This window comes from Protopterus annectens, chromosome 3.part0, assembly GCF_019279795.1.
Source record: "Protopterus annectens isolate FY-2018-M chromosome 3.part0, PAN1.0, whole genome shotgun sequence".
Classification (NCBI taxonomy): Eukaryota; Metazoa; Chordata; order Ceratodontiformes; family Protopteridae; genus Protopterus; species Protopterus annectens.
The window spans coordinates 1,979,216,285-1,979,237,468 of record NC_056731.1 but is presented as its reverse complement, the minus strand read 5'-3'; positions in this window follow the sequence as shown (position 1 = coordinate 1,979,237,468).

Here is a 21,184-nt window from a genome sequence, read left to right as displayed (position 1 = left end):
GACTTAGTCACTCTTAACTATACTGCAAACGTGTTTCGTTTCATTCAGCTACACTACTGTAATTACCCACTCTATGAACCATAGTTAAATGTTCCAGACTGGAACATACAAATATTTGACTCTGGTTACACACAAAATTAAGTGTACATAGGGCATTATTCTGGCCATAAACTTTAATATCATATGTATATGTTCCATAACAAAGTAGTATCAAGCTAATCAGAAGCAGGACCACAGCCTTGGACAACACCTGACAGATCTGTAAAAAGGTGAGGGTGAGGCAATTTCAGTGCCAATGCATGTTGCAGCACAAGGTAATACCTGCATATATCTAAATTGGTGACATTCTGAATATGAGTATACAGCTGAACTTAACCCCCCCCCCCAAGGCACATAGACCTGACACCCACGTAAAGGTATGCACAGCCTGACAGACTGACTGCTACACTATTACAGTGGTGATCACAATAAGCTTACCTGCATGCTGCTCTTCTGTGGACACTGTGGCACCCGCCTCCACAATGTATGGTCTGTTGGATGCCTGGGAGCTGTTGTGTGTCCCTAGGTTCACCAGGAATTCCTCAGTGGCCATGAGTGGTTGTTCCACTGCAGGCCCTCCACCCTTGGTGGCATGATCCTTGGCTGCATCAGCTGCCCTTCATCATGCAGCATTTACTATGTCTGTAGCATGGTGTCCAACCTGATCATATGTCATGTGCTGGTGGCCACTGGCATTCACATCCCAGTCAATGTCTGCCCACAATGCAGCCCATTGTTCCCTGTTATGTCTCCCCTGGACAGGAAGATGTCATGAAGTTGCCAGAGTCCTTCAAGTATTATTTACTTCTCTGCATCTGAGAAGGGGGCATGGCATCTATGGTACATTATTACAGAAAGACAACAAAAGGGAAACACATTACAGGATCAGATACATGGACTTCCACCATATACAGATACAGCAAGGATAAAATGGCTGGCACTATCCACTGTTTTCTCACACATGTTATACCCCACAATGTGACAACATACTACGTTTGTGGATACAACCAAGATAGTATAATTACTGAGGTATTTTCCTTTGTGCCATGAGAGATTCTACTGTATGATCATACACCCAACATTCTGGTCCACTGTGGTGTGTCCCCTAAGACCAACCACTCAAAAATATGTCATAAAACCAGTGTCAGACAAACAGCAGTGTGCTATTACAACCACTATATAGGGACAGTCCAAGAACACTAGTGTGCCACAATGACAAAAGACAATGCAACCCTGATGTATTATACATCCCTTGTAGGTGTAAGCCAACAGGGTATCAATGACATATCATTACCACAGGTCTAAGACAGGATTACTGCTGTAATCCCTGTTCCCTATAGCTCTATCCTCCCACCTGCATCTTGTTATACACAAACAACAGTTACATATCTGCTGGAGTGCAGTACTCCTCTGTTGAAATTTGGTAATGTTTTGCAAAGGCATGCTCTGTGTGAGAAAGTCTCCTACAGAATGTTTCCCCATAGCCAGCTGCTTGCATTTTTAACATGCTTCTCATTAGAAGGTAATTGCCTCTAAACCAATCTGTGGCTCTGGTATGTTAATTAGCCAATGCCATGAAACCACTGTGCAATATAAAAGGCCTTCATGTAGACCAGGGCCCTTTTCTTAACTGTTGAGATGGAGATTACTGGGGTGAGGAGACTACATCATCACAAAAGGCAGGTCTGTAGCAGAAAGCTTTACATAGAGCTGTGTGTACCATAGGCGACAGCTGCTGCTGCAGGTAATAAACATAGGCAGAGGGTGTGAACACTTTGGAGGACAAGAAGCTGTAGGTTTACCTGTGTCAGCTGACAGCTATGTCAGCCTTTGGAATAAAGAGAGTCATATATAATGTTGAGCGCTTTTCATTTACTGCATTAGTAAACTTCATCAGACAAAATCAGTATAACAAATTAATAACAGTTGAATAGTTTAAAATTTGGCACCCTTTTTCTACTACAGGAAATTATCACAAACCTAAAATGCTACTTCCCCATTGCATGTACCATTATTCATGAGTAAATGAATATTCATGTATTACTAAATTTATTTATTTTACATTTGTTGACCGGGCTAGTCCAACTGGACACAATATCCGTTTTCAGTAGAGGCCCGGGGAGAAAAGCTCCAGTACAGGTAAATACACAACAATTTATCACGTTAGGCATAATATCAGTCAAAATATAAGGTAGAAAAAAAGAAAAAATGTTTCAAATACAAAACAAATACTAATAATAGGAAATAAACTTATACTATATACTACTATATTAGACTATATAAAAGAAGTAACAGTAACACAGGATAAAGTTATACAGACAGAACAAACTTAACTGGCAAAAGCCCAGTTCTTAGATAATAACTCTCAAACTCCTGAAAGTTTAGAGAGGAGTTTAAGCAAGGAGGGGTAGGGTGGAAGAACTAGGAGAGTGAGGACATTATTTCAGTCAGGATTAGCACATGTTATTCAAAATACATCCAATACAAACAATATATGCAACTATTATAAATTATTATAAGCTGCCTAAGATGTTAAATATCCATACATTTATACGCATAAATAAAATTCATAAAATTTACATTTTAAACAGAATTACCAAAGCAACCTTTATCTACTTAAAGCTTTTAATTTTAAAATACTGTTAATACTGCAAAGATCATTAAGTCCAGGCCATGCATAAGAATGAAGCATGAGCTGCCATATCAATTCTACCTTTCCAACTGTCGTTCCCAAGGACCACCTCTATCATTACTAAGCACTTGCTGCAGTATTGCAAATCTAAAATAATGATCATGTTGTCCATGCACATGTTTAGCTAGTGCATTATTTAAGTGGTCTTTTCTTATTGCATACATGTGCTCATAGATTCTTTCTTTAAGAGACCTGGTGGTTTTCCCTATATAAAATGCAGGGCAGAGTTGACATACTGCCACATATATTACCCCCTTAGAATTGCAGTTAAATTTGCCCTTGTTGGTATATGTTCTATGCCCTTTATTTGAAGGCATTGGCCTTGAAAAATATATTTGCAATAATTGCACATTCCACATCTATTGATAGTACCCACTTACTTACTGGCACTATAATTTGTCTTACTATTTTCCAACAAGTTTTTAAAATTACTTGCTCTCCTTGCCACCATTTTAAAACGGGTCTATATTATAACATCAAAGTTTTCAAACATTGAATGTTATAATATCGAACCCGTAATGTTGAACGCTGAAAACAGCGAAGGTGCAGGACACCGAATTCCTTCCCAGGGAAAGAATTTGGTTGGCCATTGATGTGGCTTCGCTGTTTTCAGCATTCGATATGTTGAAACGTTATGGGTCAGGTTCAGATAAGTGTGCGATTGTGTGTAGTTTAGGGTTAGGGGTGGCTTAGGTGAGTTAGGGTTAGGGCGTGGGTGAGGTGAGTGTGCGATAGTGACAGACCTTAGGGTTAGGGTTGGGTTAAGGTAAGTGGATAGCTAGTAGTGTATGTAAAGTTTAGTTTAGGTGTAGGATTTTAAGTTTATGTGTGTGGATTGCTGTCTTTTGTGTGTGTTTGTGTTGTGTGTATGTTTCTCGGAATAGCAAATATTTTCCCTGGGAAAAAATTCACTATTCTGACTGTTCGATGTTTTCAGATTTTGGTGTTTAAGGTTTGATATTATTACATTCGATGTTTGAAAACTTTGATGTTATAATATAGACCCTTTAAAACCATAACACAATTACATCCTGATATTCATGAATTACTCATGAATAATGGTATATGCGAAGGAAGAAGTTGCATTTTAGGTTTGTGATGTAATTTCCTGTAGTAGAAAAAGGGTGCCAAATTTTAAACTATTTAACTGTTATGAATTTGTTATACTGATTTTGTCTGATGAAGTTCACTAATGCAGTAAATGAAAAGTGCTTAACATTATATGCAACTCTTTCTTTATTCCAACAGCCAGTATTGTATTTGCTTTTTAGTAGTTTGTACATTTATTTTGTTTTTCATTAGCTATGTCAGCCTTGTTGTTGAGGCACAGCCAGGGTGAGGGTACCCTTTACACTCTAATTAAGGCACGTGGTTATGGTACACATGTTAGTCAACTGTGTCACTAAGAGAGTACTAGGGAACATATAGTTATGCGATACGGATATGTGAAGTGTGCCCTTACCTGCAGACCTGTGATTTCCAGCACTGAAAAGCAGTTATTTCATCTGCAATGGATAAAGAGTGTATGAGTAATTCATTAATTGCTGTCTTCACAATATCATTGAAATGCAATACAACACTTGACTTGAATCCAGGACTGTGGGTAGCAAAATGTACTGTATGCAAGGCATTTAACAGACTGAGCTACTGAGCTACTGCTACTGGAGGTGTATTTGCAAGATATTTGTGCATGCATACAGGCTGTGACAAACATTTTCTACATCCATCAGTTTGTGCTTGGCTTTATATGGATGTACGTCTGCACCAGGGTCCTAGTTGTACATGTACTTTGCCAATGATTCCTTAGCAGGTGTCTTTCTACATGTTGCTGATAAAAGGGCACATTTACCTGCTATCACAGGCCTCACTTACATCCCTAATCATGTCTTTGGCTGTCTGCTGGTGTACTATTGCACCAGAGTCCAAGATACACATCTATTGTTTCCATTACTTTTTATTCCAGTTTGCACGATGAGGTATGGTGCTCAGCCCTGCTGATGCATGCCTAATGACTATAAATGGCAATTACTTATATTTCGCTTAAACCACCTATTTTAATAAAGGGTTATGTGCCTTGGCGGGTTAATGCAGTGTGATGGGCTCAGGTTTGATACATGGCAAAGATGTTTATTTTGTACACGTGTCTTAGAATGTGATAAACACATACAGTCATTATAGCTCTATTTAGCTGAGCTAAGCAAAGCTGCACAATGTAGCGCGTCAAGCTGCCCCATGCTAAAAAAATAAAAAATATAAAGAAAAGAAAAAAGGGGAGATAGGAAAGTGGTGAAATGGGGGCAAGCAGGGATAAACCATAATGAAAGGCAGGTAGGGATGTGTAGGAAGGGTGTAGGAAAGGCCCATAGCTATTCATTTCTGGAAATACCCATAGCTATCCATTTCTGGTACAGGAACAACTGTGTACTTTGACAGAATTTGCACATGACTTTGAACTCTCCACCCCAGAGTGAGGGGTAAGGACAACATAATTGTGTTGTCAAGCCAATTGGACCAAATTATGTGTGTCCAGTGGACACATCTGCAAAATGAAGAGCTATGTATGGAATGATATTTTTGTTTCGGACAGGTGTCCATTTTTTTATTTATTTATTTTTTTATAAAGTGAGAGTGAAATGTTGGAGAAGGGAAATAGGTACATATGGGAAAAGTAAGTTGGGTAGGTGAGGATGCATTTGCAAACAGCCAAGACAGGAGGCAGGGGTGGTGTGTGACACATGAGGGGGGTGACCACCTTAGATGCTGTGGAATCCAAGTCCAGTGTGCCTGCAGACGGCAGCAGCATGACTCACATCCCCACCCATGGGACTGCTGGCACTTCTACATCACTGCCCCAAGGATGGCTGTGCTGGCAACTTGGCACCAGATGAGACTGCCCCACCAAGTCGGTCAGCATGCCCTCAATCCGGTGCAGGTGATGGTCATAGCCAGTGTGGGCTATCCTGCACACCAAGACTGGCATCTCTGCCTGGGTGATAAATCCCCCTTCACCACTGCTGCCAGAGGAGGTTCCAGCCTCATCTAGTGGGGTAGTGCTACCCGACACAGGAGGTAGTGCAAGGGCAGCAGAGGGGGCACTACCAGTCTGGGTCACAGATGAGCTGGGACCCGGTGCCATGGCCAGTTGAGGCATGGTAGGGGGATCAGATGCAACCAGCCTACCTTGACATAAATGAAGTATAACAATAAGTTATGGTTAGTAATAACCAAACCATTGTTAGTATTAACTGAATGTAACATCATATTTATTAATTCGAGTATATATTAATGTATATTATGAGAAACACAACATTAAGTAACATAACAATCAGTATGGTAACAGCATACCAGTACAAAGTAATCCATAAAGCTAACAAAACAGTTAGTTTAACAAAATATGTTAAAAATGAATCATAATAAAAACATAGCAATAATCAACCACATTTTTCAAAATATAGTTAGTTTAACAAATTATGTTAATATTAAATCATAGTAATAATTAACAATAATGAATAAAGATAAGGGGTGGGGATAGAGAGAGAAAAACATTCCATTAGAGACATTGCAGATGATATCCCTGTAAACACTGGTAATACATACTTCTACAGGTCTGTAGTGTCATTTATGATTACAGTGACTACAATTCTCCTATAGGTGTTGTAGCACATACATACCTTTCAAGCTGATAGCATGGGACGGTAAGGGCCAAGCACTAACAAATGCAGGTACACAACTACACAAAACAGTTTCACATAATGTGGACTTATATAACTACCAAGGTGTTCTGTAAAGGAATTTGGTAATACATTGCATTCCAGGTAATAATTTGTCTGTTAATCATATGACAGGTGGATCAGGCAGTTTTAATTACATTATGAAAAATTGTGACACTTGAGAGGCATGTTTGTGTATAGTAAGTAAACTAGACAGCTATTATGCCTTACTTGGTAGGCATGGGAGTATAAATCAATAGCTGTGACTAAATGGGACATCTGCAAATAATGTGATATTTGCAGCAACTTAGTATAGACATGGAAAGGATACAGCCATGCTGGGATTATGAATCAACAATGGTGATGAACACATTATTTTTATTGATTTTGAGATTATGTGAAATCTAAACATAATATCTGCACATAATATGGGCTATCTCACCCATATATGTTTTTGTGCTCCTGGGGAGATAGAAAATGTGAGCATTACATGACTGATACTGCAAATATAGTGCTACAATCACTGGATTTGAACCCAGGACTGTGTGTGGCAAAATTTATTGCGTACAAGGCACTTAACAAACTGAGCTACTGAGTTACTGCTGACTACTGAGTGACTGATACTTACCTGGAGATCATTTGGGATCATACTATGAATTGAGCACTACCAGTTACACGACATTCCTCTAGCATTATAGTTCAAACCCAGGAATGAACCATACTGCATATATTAATATAGCTTTATTTCAGAATCAACAATGCTGCTGAACACATTTTATTGTTATTGGTTTGAAATATCTGTGAAGTCCGCACAATATCTGCCCATGGAGTGGGCCACCTCACCAATATACCTTTATTACCTGAAGACTGATGAAGAGAGAGCACTGTGTGACTGATATTTGCCTGGAGACAGCCTTGGACAGTACTAGGAGTTAATCAATACAGCTTGCATGCCATTAGATTTGTATTCTACAGCTATTACAGTGTTATATTTGACTGCAGCAACCTTACCTTACAGAATCAATGCATACAGCTCTACTGCAATGGTTATGACAACACAATCCTGCTGTACACCATTTTGCTTCCTGTTATTAGTATTGTTTATTGTTTTTATTGAACTACAGTTATTGTTCCTTTATTGCACTACAGCTCTAATTCCCCATTTATTGCACTACAGATTTTCTTGTATATTCTTTATGCTTTACTCTCTCATGCCTATTGCACTACAGTTAGCATAAGACATCCGTCCTCACCACACTCCAGGTGCCCAGCATTGGATGAGCCCTCTCAGCTGCAGCTGTTGGGAGAGAAGAACACCATAGTGCATACCAGTTTTGCAGACATTCAGCTTGCATTTTTTTTAAAACAGTGGAAAGCATATGTACATATTTGTGAGGCATTCCCTGCTCTCACTTCTTGGATGCAGGTGTCCACGGTTCCCCTCTTTCTCCTTTTCAGGTCATTATGGTGGTGATGACACTGCTCACCTGAGTGGAGGATACCAGTAACACTGTTGAGTTTCTTGGCCAACCGGTTCCAGGCCTCCGCCTTACACTTCAAGCCCAGAAAACCACCATGCATCAGCCTGGCTTCATATTTTTTTACAAGGAGCCCAACCATGAATCTGGACTCCTGAATATTCCACTTCTGCACCCGAAAGTGTACACCTTAACCAGAACTGCCTACCATATCAACAGTCGATTGAATTCCAATGAATGCTCCAGAATTCCCACCTATTGTGCTTAATATAGGCTGTTTTCTCACCCTTACATGTCATTGAGCAACATTCAAAAAAGTGCTGCATTGCTAAGCATCATGCAAACCACCAAAGCAGAGTTGAGCAGTGTGAAAACTCACACAACCATGTTTTTAGCGAAACCTAACACTGCACAAACATTAGCAGCAATTACCATCCTTATGCAGTGCTTAGCATGATTGAGCAGAGCTCAGCAGAGTCCAGCAGTGCCATATTTTACAATTTTGTTATTAAATTATACAAAAATAGTACATCAAATTACAGACATGTTCTGCTTGCTATGGATTCGAACCCAGGTCTTACTACAAATACAGCCAGGACTCTACCTATTTAGCTACTTGGATATTATGAAAACTACTATACCTTCACATATACTACTGAGCTACCTGTTAGCATTGCTGAGCACTGTGCTACGCAAACATGCGTAAACACGTGTAAACAAACCTGTAAATAAATAATTAACTCCGGTTTCTATTTTTAGATGTTTGGCAAGTATTGGCTTTGTATGTATAAGCAGTGCTTGGCTCCCGGTGCTCTGCGCTGCAACGAGCAAATAGCACTTCTAAAAAATAAAAAAATAAAAACAAATAATTAAATGAATTATGATAATTGATTACATTTGGTTTCTAATTTTAGTTGTGTAGCAGGTGTCAGCTGTCTATATGTGAGTGCTGCTTGGCATTATTGGGCTCCATGCTGCACCATGCTGTGCAAACATAAATATAAAAAAAATAGTAATTAAAAAAAAATCAGTCTCAAAGCAAAACTTAAATATTACACATTTAACACAGCATTTCAACAGTGGCAGGATGAATTAATGGGGGCCTTCCCTGTACTTAACAGCTGACCAGGCATCAACAACCACAAGTAGCCTCTACACATCTCCCTACACTGATTCAATATCTCTGTTCCTATACTCTCCCTCAGCAGCACACCATCATTAATATGCATGGAGTGCTGCCGAGAGGGGACCATGGCTGTGTACATTGATACATTCCATGTAAGCTCTACACGGTGCCTACAATGAGTTTATTAAATCCTGGGGGAATGACTAAAAATCAAATGATTGAAACAATGCAGCTTTGCTGGTGAGTATAACTCAAATGTTATATTTTATTGTAAAAGTGACCTTTCCTCAAAGATCTAATGACTTGGTATATACACATACACACGTGTATATAGACTAATTGATCATTAGACAATTGAGGATGCAGTAATAGTTCAAGATGGCACAAAATGCTGCAAAAATGTATTTCTGCAAAGCCATACAATTACTAAATTGTTAATTTACAGTATATCAGGCAGTCATGCAGAACAACTAGATTTATATTAGCTCATCTAATTATTTTCTTTGTTTTTCTTCCTGTGCAGATTTACTTGTGGATAAAGGCTAAAAAGAATCGTGAGCAGACCTGGTAAGTCTGGTTAAAATATATATAAAACATTTTTGTAATTGAGAGTACAGACAATTTGGTAAAACTGAGAATTTCATAATTATACAGCAGTTGACAAGTTGCCCAATAGTAGGATACTTTTTCTTAGCTGTATTTGCTGTTAATGGGGTATTTTGGCACACTGTATTGTCCCTGTCTACTATGCCTTTTCTTGTGTGCTTGACTGATACATCACTGAATCCTATCACATCGATGGTGCAATCACATTCACAGTCTCTTCCATTTTTGAACATGAGGTTGGGGTGTCACTTCAACAACAACGATCATCTAGATCCAAGGTTCACAATGCTGGGTGGCTAGCCCAGCCACAGTTGTTCTTCCATACCACACAGTTGCATGCATACTTACACCTATGGCCAGTTAAAAGAGTCCAGTCCACCTACTGCATGTTTTTGAAATGTGGGAGAAAACTGGAGCACCCTGAGGAAACCCACATAAACACAGGGAGGACATGCAGACTCCGTACATCTTGACCATTTATGATCTTTACCATATATGTGTATAGCTGTGAGTTCATGTGTGGGCCTAGAATTCATTTACTGCATTTCATCAACTGTGATCGACAAAGTATTTGCACAAAACACAGTATGGAACTTAAGAGCTGTAATACATTTACCTGTTATGTACCACTCACAAGTACCAAACACACCACTAAGTGGGAAGGTGGTGTAAAATAAATAAATCTTCCTTAATGGAACTACTAAACATTACATGGAGCAGTGTAATTTCTTTATATTTTGAGACAGCTTATACCTAAACTTTATTGTTAACAATTTTGACCCCCTACACATCTGAGTTATCTCTTTTTGTCTTTTTGGTCTTTCTTTTTAATTAATGTTAGAGAAATTTGTGGCATTTTTTTAAATTTAGAGTAGTACAGTTTTGTATGACATAGCAGCTTTGGACAACCCCATCTTGAACTTGCAGTGTGGCTTTAAATGCACCTTGCATGTGCTTCCATGTGCATCTACACTATTGTCCAGCCTATACTTTTTGTACCTTGTCATCCTAGTGCATTTTGGCTGCTTAGCCCTAGCCTTCACTTAAGTGTCCTGTATCAAAGATACTCCTTGTGTCTTCTGCAAGATGGATGAGCCAGCATCACTTACTTCCTTCTATCACTCCTGCCATCTCATCAGTGGTCTGATTCAGACTTAGCCGACACGTGAGTACAGTTGGGGTAAAACCTCTATACTCGTAGGATTTGCTAACTTATGTCAGACTGTAGAAAGTATGACTAATCTTATTAAGACTAGTAAGGCAGTATGCTGTTCATAATGTATAAACTTGCAGTCAGCTCTAGTGCATATGGGAATAAAGAGTTGGATGCTCTGCTGGTGACCCAGGTGTAATTAGTGGCTTAGATGCATGTGGAAGCTGCCTGTAGAGGATGAGACTGCTGCAGCTTTGGTTCACGACAAGAGTGACGCCTAGTGGTAGCACTGAATTATACCCACTATAGTTCTACCCTGTAGAGCTTTTCCTGTCAAAGCAAGGTTGTAGTAGAAGTTGAGGGATACTGTGCATGTGGAGGCATTTTTCCCCTCAGGGGACAGCAATGATGGAGCCCAAAGGTGCAGCCATAAGGAGAAAGATGCTCTATTGGAGTGAGGTCATAACATCTCCAGGACCAGCCAGCTGATCTGCCCCCTACCACCTAATTCCCAAGCAGGAATGAATCATCAGACAAGATGTCGTGGGGGGGGTAAAAAAAAAGCAATTGAATTTATTGCATTTTGTGTGTGTGTGTGTGTGTGTGTGTGTGTGTGTGTGTGTGTGTGTGTGTGTGTGTGTGTGTGTGTGTGTGTGTGTGTTTGCTTCCCATTCGCCATATTTAGTTTTCAACAACATAAATACCTAACTCACTCTTTGTTTATTCCAAGGTCACAGGATGACGAGAGGGACGATGGGCAGGACATCAATGTGATTGTATAAGGAAATGACCAGGCAGGTGAATTGGTAGATGGTGATCCTGATTTGGTGAGTATTTAGCACAAGTAGAATGTACGACTTTGGTGAAGATGGGCTATAGCCTTGAAGACTGGAAACAGAGTAGCTGGAATTGATAGCTGATTGTGTTCTGTACATGCTATATCTTTGCTGTTTTATTCAACAACTTGTTACATAACATATTCCTAAAACTGTTCTTTGTTCGTAAATAATGCATGTGCAGGGATTAAATATTTTCTAAGAAATGTTGCATATGAAATACTGATAAGTTTTTTAAGAATTTGTGGCCCAAATGTTTTCTACCAGTAGTGAGCTGAGCCATTGTGACTTTTAAAGCTGTTTTATTCTTACAGTATTAGTGGAGTTTATTTGCTAACTGAACCATTTCCTATAAAACAACAGCTGAACCAGTATAATTTCTACAGAAGTTCATATTAGCTGTGTGTTGAAGCCTTATAAGTGTTCGACAACTTCCAGTTTTTCTTTTATATGCAGATGCAGTCACATTCTCTACAGCCTTTGCTTAGGTTTGTAGCATCATGTATACATGCTCACTGTTTTCAAAGTTCTTGGATCTACTTAAATGTCAATGGCTATATTAATATCATACAGAATAATACGATGTTGATTGATCTTTCCTAGTCTGCCTGACCCATCTTTGCAAATGTTTTTGTTCATTTCTAGGTGAGATTCATGTGTAGTTATATTTTGAGATGCACCCCAGTTCGACTTTTATCAGGATACCCTTAATAAAAATTTACATATCAGCAAACATACCTGGGCTAAAGTAACGTAGTTGCTGTTCAGAACTGAGGACATCCTCATCTTCTAGAATAGCATTCATGGTGCAGTAAAGGCTGAGGAAGAAAAGTACACTTGTGTAAAATTTTACCATAACAGGAGGGGTCCTTCTGTTCACTGTTGCACTATTCCTTACAGTAGGGATCCCTTACCGTGGGTAGCTTGGCATCCAGCCAGTATAACAAAGCCTTAGGTTGTAATAGGGTTATTGTACATAGGGTATAAAGGTGACATATGGATGTACCAGCCTCAGAACTGAAGAACCCCAGGAAGAAGAACAGTCCAAAGAGACAGGCGTAGCATATGCATCCAGAAGGAGAAAGAAACAGGGGAAAGAGGGAGGGACTGAATACTACGACAGTGAAGAGAAGGACATCTTCTGTTATAGTAAGATTTTACACAACTGTACTATGTCCCTTCATAGCACTGTTGTTCTACTGGGCAATGAAAGGTCAAACTGAGAAGACCCTCCCCTTAAGCTCGTAAAGCCTGTGTGACCATCTGTACTGCAATTATCAGAGCGTCAATCTCTTCTTTAAAGCTTACTTTTAAAATCTGTAACATCCAGGACTAGACTACCAATCACTAGAGAACTTGGTAAAGGCTTTTCAGTAATCAGTTTGAGTTTAGTGCTTCTGTTTTGCTCTGGTATGAAAAGGAGCAGAGGAACATTATATTACCAATCACTAGAAAGTTTAAAATTTGCTTCTTAGGAGCCAGCATGGGATTAATGCTACTGCTTTTATCCTGATGTGAGGAGCAGATTCACACTATTTGCACAAAGGGGTATTGCTCCATGACAGTAGATTAAGATTGTACCCAGCTAGCACCTTAGCAAATCTGTTCCCCCTCTCAGTGGTTACACAAGAGAAGAAAATCCCTGGGTACCACTTCCCGTGTAACACACTATATTTACACCGGGAAGCATGGATCTGCACTTTTCTGCTGTTTCTGCAGCCAGCTAGGTAGAATTGGGCATCCTGAAGCAATGCAGAAATTGTTTCAAGTTTTCTGACAACTATGCAACTCTCAATCAGATACAATATGTGAGAGATGTACTTATACACTGTCCCTGGATGCAAAACTCTCACATACAGCCACTACAAATACCAGACAGGTTGTTAGAAACATATAGAATTACACAATATCTGCCACACCCACTGCATGACATAGATGTAGACCCACATGTTCTGAGGCTGTTGAAAGCAAGTAGTCTGCCCAAACTAAAATCTTAAAGGCCTCCCAAAGCAACACCCACCTGGACAGACTCAGCCTCATCTCCAAGTGTCCATATGCCTAACCCCATAAAGCATACCCTTATACAATCCAGCATTTTGGTCACAGGATACTCCATTATTTGTATTTATTTATTTTACATTTGTTAACCGGGTTAGTCCAGCTGAGCATGAGCTCGTTTTCAGTGGAGACCCGAGGAGAAAAGCTCCGCATACAGTATTAACATTTTTCATAAAGTCAGCAAGAAAATTGCAATGGCAGCTAAAACAATTAGAGAAATAACATTTTACAATAAAATTTTACAGATAACAGTTGGGTACAAATGTTAGAGATCAAACTACAAAAAGCATTTACAAATCATACAAAAAAGCAGTAGAGTACAATGTCAGAATTTTTACAACAAAAACTTAGGTACAATGTCAATGTAGGGAAAACAGTGTTCATTATTTCTAAGTAGTTATATACAGTATAGGTACAGATGGAATACTAAGGTAATGTAGAGGTTAAGCAATGAGATAGAGAGGTAGATGGATATTAAGACTGATAGTGGAAGAGAAAGGAGGGATGAGAGACAAGCTAGGGTTAGGTAGTTTCAGGGAGGATGACTACAATGGCAGGGCCATTTATTTATTAGATATTCCCAAGTGGCTACTTTGAAATGTTTTGTTTGATTAAGGGACCTAATTTCTAGGGGTAGTTGGTTCCAAGTTGTAGCAGGGTTATAGTTATAAAGTAAACACCCTGATCTGGTTTTGGGTTTATAGGTCTGTAGGAAGTCTTGGTCTGAGCTACGTAATGTCCTGCTTGGGGAATATTTAGTTATAATTGATTGAAGGTTAGGGCAGAAAGATGATAGATAGAGGATGGAGTGGATAATTAACAGTTGCTGTAGTAGCAGCAAATGAGGGAATTCAAGCCACTGCAACTGTTTAAGAGACAGGCAATGGTGTGATTTGTAGGTTTGGTTTGCAGTAAATCTCACAACTTTATTAGAAGTACTTTGAAGTCTGGTTATGAGTATGGTGTTAAGATTTGTGTATAATTGAGAGCTATAAAGGAGGGTAGGAAGAAGAAATGCATGGGAGATAGTTATTCTGGCTGAGTTGGTTAAATGTCTTTTGTTCCGGCAAAGGAGTCAGAGTTTCTGGTGAGTCTGTTTGATAGAGGTGGTGATTTGGAGATCAAATTTAAGCTGATCATCTATTAAGATTCCTAGCAGTTTAGTGCTAGGGTCAGAGGTAATGACAGTGTTATTGCTAGATAGGATGGAAAATGATGATTTGAGATTGATGAGGTTTTTTTGGAGGAAGAGTAGGAGCTTAGTTTTTTTAGGGTTGAGGATTAATTTGTTGTCAGAAAGCCATTCTCTATGGTGTTGAATGATGCTTGGGTAGGAGAGTGGAGGTCAGATGGACTGTCAGCATTGGTGATGACTGTAGAATCATCAGCATATTGTACAAGTGCGGAGTTGGGACAAGAAGTGTAAAGTAGGTTGGTGAAAATATCGAAGAGGAGTGGCCCCAGTATGGATCCTTGGGGGACACCCATTGGGACGCTTGAGGAGGGTACCAAAACAGGTAACTGCAAAAACAGGAGTGCAGGCAAGAGGGCTTAAGGCACGCACACAGTAGTTGTTTCCAAAGTTTATTCTTCAGACTTTACTTCAGACAAATGATAAAAACAATAAAAAACAGTAACCATAAAGCACTTTTCGTCTCACTCCTTAGTGAGACTTCATCAGACAAGAATATTTATCACAAAATGATTGTTAAATTCAGTGTCAGTTTCTTCAAAAGTTTTATTTGGGCATGGGTTGGGAGGGGAAGGGTTTCCTGGATGCAGTATATGATTGATTGAGTTCCAGAATTTTTTAGGGTCAGATTTTTAGGGTAGTGGGAGGGTTTACATGGAAGTTGATCCTGTCTTTGTTGATAATTTTTTTAATTTGATTTCTAAGTTCTTTGTAAGTCTGTAGGAGATAAGGGGTCTTTGTTTTGGTCAATAATTTCCATATCTTGTCACGTCTTTTCAGCAAGGCTCTAGTATCTTTGGTCAGCCAAGGAGCGGTGTTTGCTTTGATTCTGATAGCACGGAGGGGAGCTAGGGAGTTGAGGATGTTTAGAAAGGTAGAGTTGAAAGAGTGGACAGCCTCATCTAAGGGGAGTGTAGTGAGATGGGACCAGTTAATATTAGAGAATTGGTCTATGAAAGAGTCTGGACTAAAGGATGAGGTTTTGCGGGAGATGATAAACCTGAAAGGTCTGGTGAAATGGGAGTGTGTCTATTTACTATGATAGGACATTATGATGCACACTCATGTCCCACTTACCATGCTGAGCAAGGAGGGGGTTATGGCCAGCTGCCTATCAGGGGCCAAGATCTGCCAGATCACACATGCACTCAGGTTGTTGAACCACAAGTACTGGTATGACTCAGTTATAGTCTGTATGGAAGCAAATGACCTGAGATGTTCCTCCCTGTACTGTTTGAAGAGTGACAAGAGGGAGCTCTCGGACTATGTGTTCCAGGCTAATATGTGCCCAGCATTGAGCAGCATTCTACCTTCTCCAAGGACGATACCACAATGCAAACAAAACAATTGATTTAATAATTGATTTTGGTTTTAGTGTCATTTGCATATGGTACAATATTTGCTTGCCTAGAAGGATAGGGATTGTCTACACCTGTCCCCTGTAGGCTTTCAAATATTGGTTAAAAGCTTGTCCACCCCATAGTGCCTTTTCTAGACATTGACAGCCTGATAAACCATCCAACATAAAACTAACCCATAATTATCTAAAGATAATACTGTTCAATGCCAGGAGTCTAAACAAAAAACTTCACTTCTTTCAAGCTCTCCTAACCCTAGAAAATATAAACGTATGTGTAGTTGCTAAGGCGTGATTTATAACCACAGAGAACACCCTGGCATTTCAAGGCTATAATACCTTCCACACATTTAGACCATTTACTGCACACAAAGGGAAAAAAAGTGGAGGTGTCTCAAATCACATAAAAAACAGTCTCACCCCTGGGTTGGTCAAACAGTATGACACAACTGAGCACTTCCATGTACAGCTCATCATAAGCAATGTACCTTACCATATTTTTGCAAGCTATAGATTCCCCTCTATGACACAGGAAATCCATGCAACTTACTTAAATGGACTTGAGTCACTTTCCATTCAACCCAACACCATACTCATTGTTGACTTCAACTACCCCACTATAAACTAATCATACACAACCTCAAACTTGCAGGCACAAAGATTCCTGAACTTTGTCAACATGAATATCATGGACCAATTAGTCTGTATGCCAGTTAGGATCATCAACATTCTTAACTTAAATCTCTCCAACCTGGTGGAACATTGCACCCCCACAAGTGTAATGTCCCTAATAGTCAGGTCAGAACATAAAGCTGTTCCTTTGACATAAAAATAAAACCCAAGGCACCAGGTAACCCTGAATTTTTTACCAATTATTCCAAGGCAAATGTCCTACTTTAAAGTAACACCCTGATAAAATTTCAAACCCCTCTTAACCAAGACAATACCACTACCTATATGCAGTCATTTAAAATAACTGTCATGTATATGGCTGCATAGAGACATAACATACTCAGAAAATAAGCCAACCTTATAGAATCCCAGCATCAAAAGGATGTGTAACAAAAGAAAGAAAACCATGGCCAAAAACAAGACATGCAATGGCAAGCAAGGTAAGAACTTTCTAATCAAACTAAGTAAACAACTCAGGAGGTTAATTAAGTCTTCCAAAAACACATTTGCGATAGAATAGTCTCTAAGGCTAAGGGATACCACAAGACATTCTTTAGCTATATCTGAAATTGAAGAAACAGTACACAACAGTGTGCAGAATTAATTGTAAATTGAGACATCTGTCATGACCAAGAGGATACAATAAATCTACTGCCCATTAAACTGAGGTCCAATTTTACCCCACTTTCTCCCCAGCCATCTGTCAAGAAGTACCCTCACCCATAGCTCCCCAACTATCACTAGGGAACAGGCCCTCATTGCACTCTTAGAAGTCATAAACACTGCATTAGAAGGACCTGACAATATTTTAGGATGTCTCCTTAATAGCTCCAAACATGCCCTATCAGAGCCACTATAAGCATTATTCAATTGTAGCCTACAAAGAGGTTTTGTGCCATTCAAATAGCGGTCTGTAACTGTTATCCATCTGCGCAAGGGCATGCCATTCACGGATGCAGGATACTACTGACTCATATGCCTAGCGGACTTTGTATGTAATGCCATGGAAAGAATAATCATGGGTATAACAAGTTATGACATAGAAAATCTTCACAAATTGAATTCAGCACAGTTTGGTTTTTATCAGGGACAGGTCATGCCCACTCAGCCTGGTGGACTTCTTCAATAAGATCCACAAAGGAAAGGTGAGGGCAAAAGGTGCATACTGCCTACCTCAACCTGGCCAAAACATTCAACATAATACCCCACTCAGGAATTGTTGTCAAGTCTCGAAATTAAGTATAAACCTCTATGTCACTCGCTGGATAGCCAGCTGGCTAAAAGGACAGAAAAAGTAAGAGAGATGGACTCCCCCAGTATTAGGTGCTGGGGACACTCCTTTTTGGCAACTATTTCTCTGAAGTCAAAGCCAATGTGAAAGGCCTTTGGCTGGCCCAAGTTCGCAGATGATTGTAAACTAGGTGCAGTCATAGAAACCCCCAAAGATGCAAACATCCTCCAAGAAGGCCTGACACAGACTAGTAACTGCTGCCAAGAGTCCCTGTCTGAAGCTCAATGCCAAAAAATGCATAATAGTGTCTTTTGGAAAGAAAACTGTCCCTAGAAATTACTGTGTTAATAATACAACCCTAAAAACTGATCCTGAGGTTAAGGATTTGGAAACACATGTAGACAGTGACTTAGCCTTTGATTTCCTTAATACAATAGACACGTGATAATCATTCTATGTTGTTCAAGTTATAAGCAAGGTTACGACTAGGTCCAAAGATGTTATTGTTTCATTGTATTCAGCCCTCATTAGACCAGTAACTGAGTACAATGCCCCCTTCAATATGTATATGAGCAGCCATATGCAACAACTAGAACATTCACAGAGGTTCCTCACAAAAAGAATACCTGGTGTAGACAACATGTCCTACACAGACTGTCTCAAAGCCTTATCCTTGTACTTTTGTCTCCTACAGACTCCTGAGAAGTTATCTTTGCCTTTCAAAAACATCCTCTGATCAAGCCCTTATAGATCTGCTGCACAAGTGCAAAAAAGATAGCATTAGAAACACCTGACCTATGGACCTGAATCTCATCTGCAGAGTTGGAGGGATATGTAGGTGTCTCAGAGACTACCCCTTCTCTAGAATAGGCTTCCCATCCACATGTAGCATAATTCCTGTCTGTACTTATTCAAACGCAACAGGAATCAATGGATAGGGAATCTTAAATTTAACCCTGGGGTGCCATCTATGTCACTGTTGGAAAGAGGAAGCATGTAATTGGTCGATCACCCATATCCAAAGTTTGTTTGTTTGTCTCTTTCGGCTTTTCCCAGTTAGGGGTCGCCACAGCGGAACTCTGGTCCGCTAATGATTGGCTGTAGATTTTTACGTGCCGAGTTGCCAGCCCTGACGCACAACCTTAAACGAAGGTACACTCATTCATGCATGTCTCCACACAGAAGACGCTCTAGCTGAGAATCGAACAGGACAACGTCTTACTGTGAGGTGACAGTGCTACCGCAGCACCACCACCGCAGTCACCCATATCCAAAGTATACCCCATTAAAATATACCCCATTAAAATGAGTGGTATCTCATACCTTTAGGTGTTTATGAGACATTTTTTGCAAGTTAAACTTGTGTCACTTCCAATTTCTGTCTCCAGGGACAGGAATTCCTTCCTGCTGATTCAGCCCTGTTGGATGACTATTGATATTGTGGGCCGGGATGAGGTGGGCAGCATGAAAAGCTTAACATCCAGCTCCTACACAGTCAGATTTCATTGGCTGATTATTGTTAAAAGAAGGCAAAGACACGTATCAAAAGTTAACATGTTGCAGACTGAAGCAAGTCTTGGCAGCAGTGTAAACAATGGAATTGCTACTCTTATAAAACGTAAACACAGAATGCATTTTGTAGACTGTCATTGTTTTACTTTCAAGAATTTAGAGATAATCTAAACATAAAGAGCTACTTCTATTACATACTGTTCAGCTTTTATTACTAGTTATTCAGAAAAAAATGTGTCTACAGTGAAACAGTAGACACTGCAAGTACAGAAATCTTGTGTTTTCTTGTGTTACTTATTAATTTATATACTAATTTTTGTTTTTCATTTAACAGCCTTGGTAGTGGATCCTAAAATCTGAAGAAAATGGATGAAGACGGTTATATGAAATCTTTATAAATGGAAACAAATACTATAGAAAAGGATAATAATAAAAGGTGTTTATCATTCGAGTGTTGTGTAATTCCTGTAAATCTTGTTTATTAATAATATGCTGCTGCTCAGTCAAGGTCTAAACCTTTACTAGATGATTAACATAGTAGTTGTTCCAGGATGCCTGCTGTTTGTGTGTGATAAATGCTCATATTTTTCATATACAGTGCAAGACACAGAAAGCAGATTGTTCAGATAGATTCATTGATTTGCAAACATTGGAAGAGCAACCTAATGTCAGTGAACAAAAAAAATGACTTTCCATAAAATAAAAAATATAAAAAGCACTCTAAGTTTTGGTTTCTTCATCAGTCAGTACAGGCAACGATGCTTACTCTTGTTGTTGCTTTATTAAAAATCTCACTGGCATGTGGTCGTTCTTCCACTATTTGCAAGTCTTGTGGAGTTTTTGTTCCACTTAAGATTTGGGAAGCATACTGTTTTAGTTTAAACTTTTTTTAATTTGCTAACTGATCCTAACAAAACCATAGTAATCATTCAGAGTATGATTTTTTTTCTATCTGGTGACTTATTCAGAGATGCACAGATATACAAAGAGGTTGTGGATAGTCAAATTCAGTGCAAGAGTTACAGCTCAGTGCAGTAAACATACGGCATGCACTATACTGTATTATAACATGACCCCCCATTAATATTCCAAAACGTGCACGCTGATTGGCCAGCGTGCACATTGTAAATCGACTTATACTAATGGAAAAAGGTCCAGTAGCCCAGACTTTTTCCATTAGTATAAGTCTCTTTAAAAACACTGCCTCGCTATGTTAAAAGAGTTTAACATAGAGACACAGGTTTAAAAAAAGCAACAGAGATCTCCGTTGCTTTTTTAAAGCTGTCTCACTATGTTAAACTCCTTTAACATAGCGACACAGTGTGTAAAAAGCAACGGAGATCTTGCTTTCTCCGTTGCCTTTTTTTTAAACCTGTCTCGCTATGTTAAATGGGTTTAACATAGCGAGACAGCTTTAAAATAAGCAACGGAGATCTTCGTTGCTTATTTTAAAGCTGTCTCGCTATGTTAAACCCATTTAACATAGCGAGACAGGTTTAAAAAAAAAAAAGCAATGGAGAAA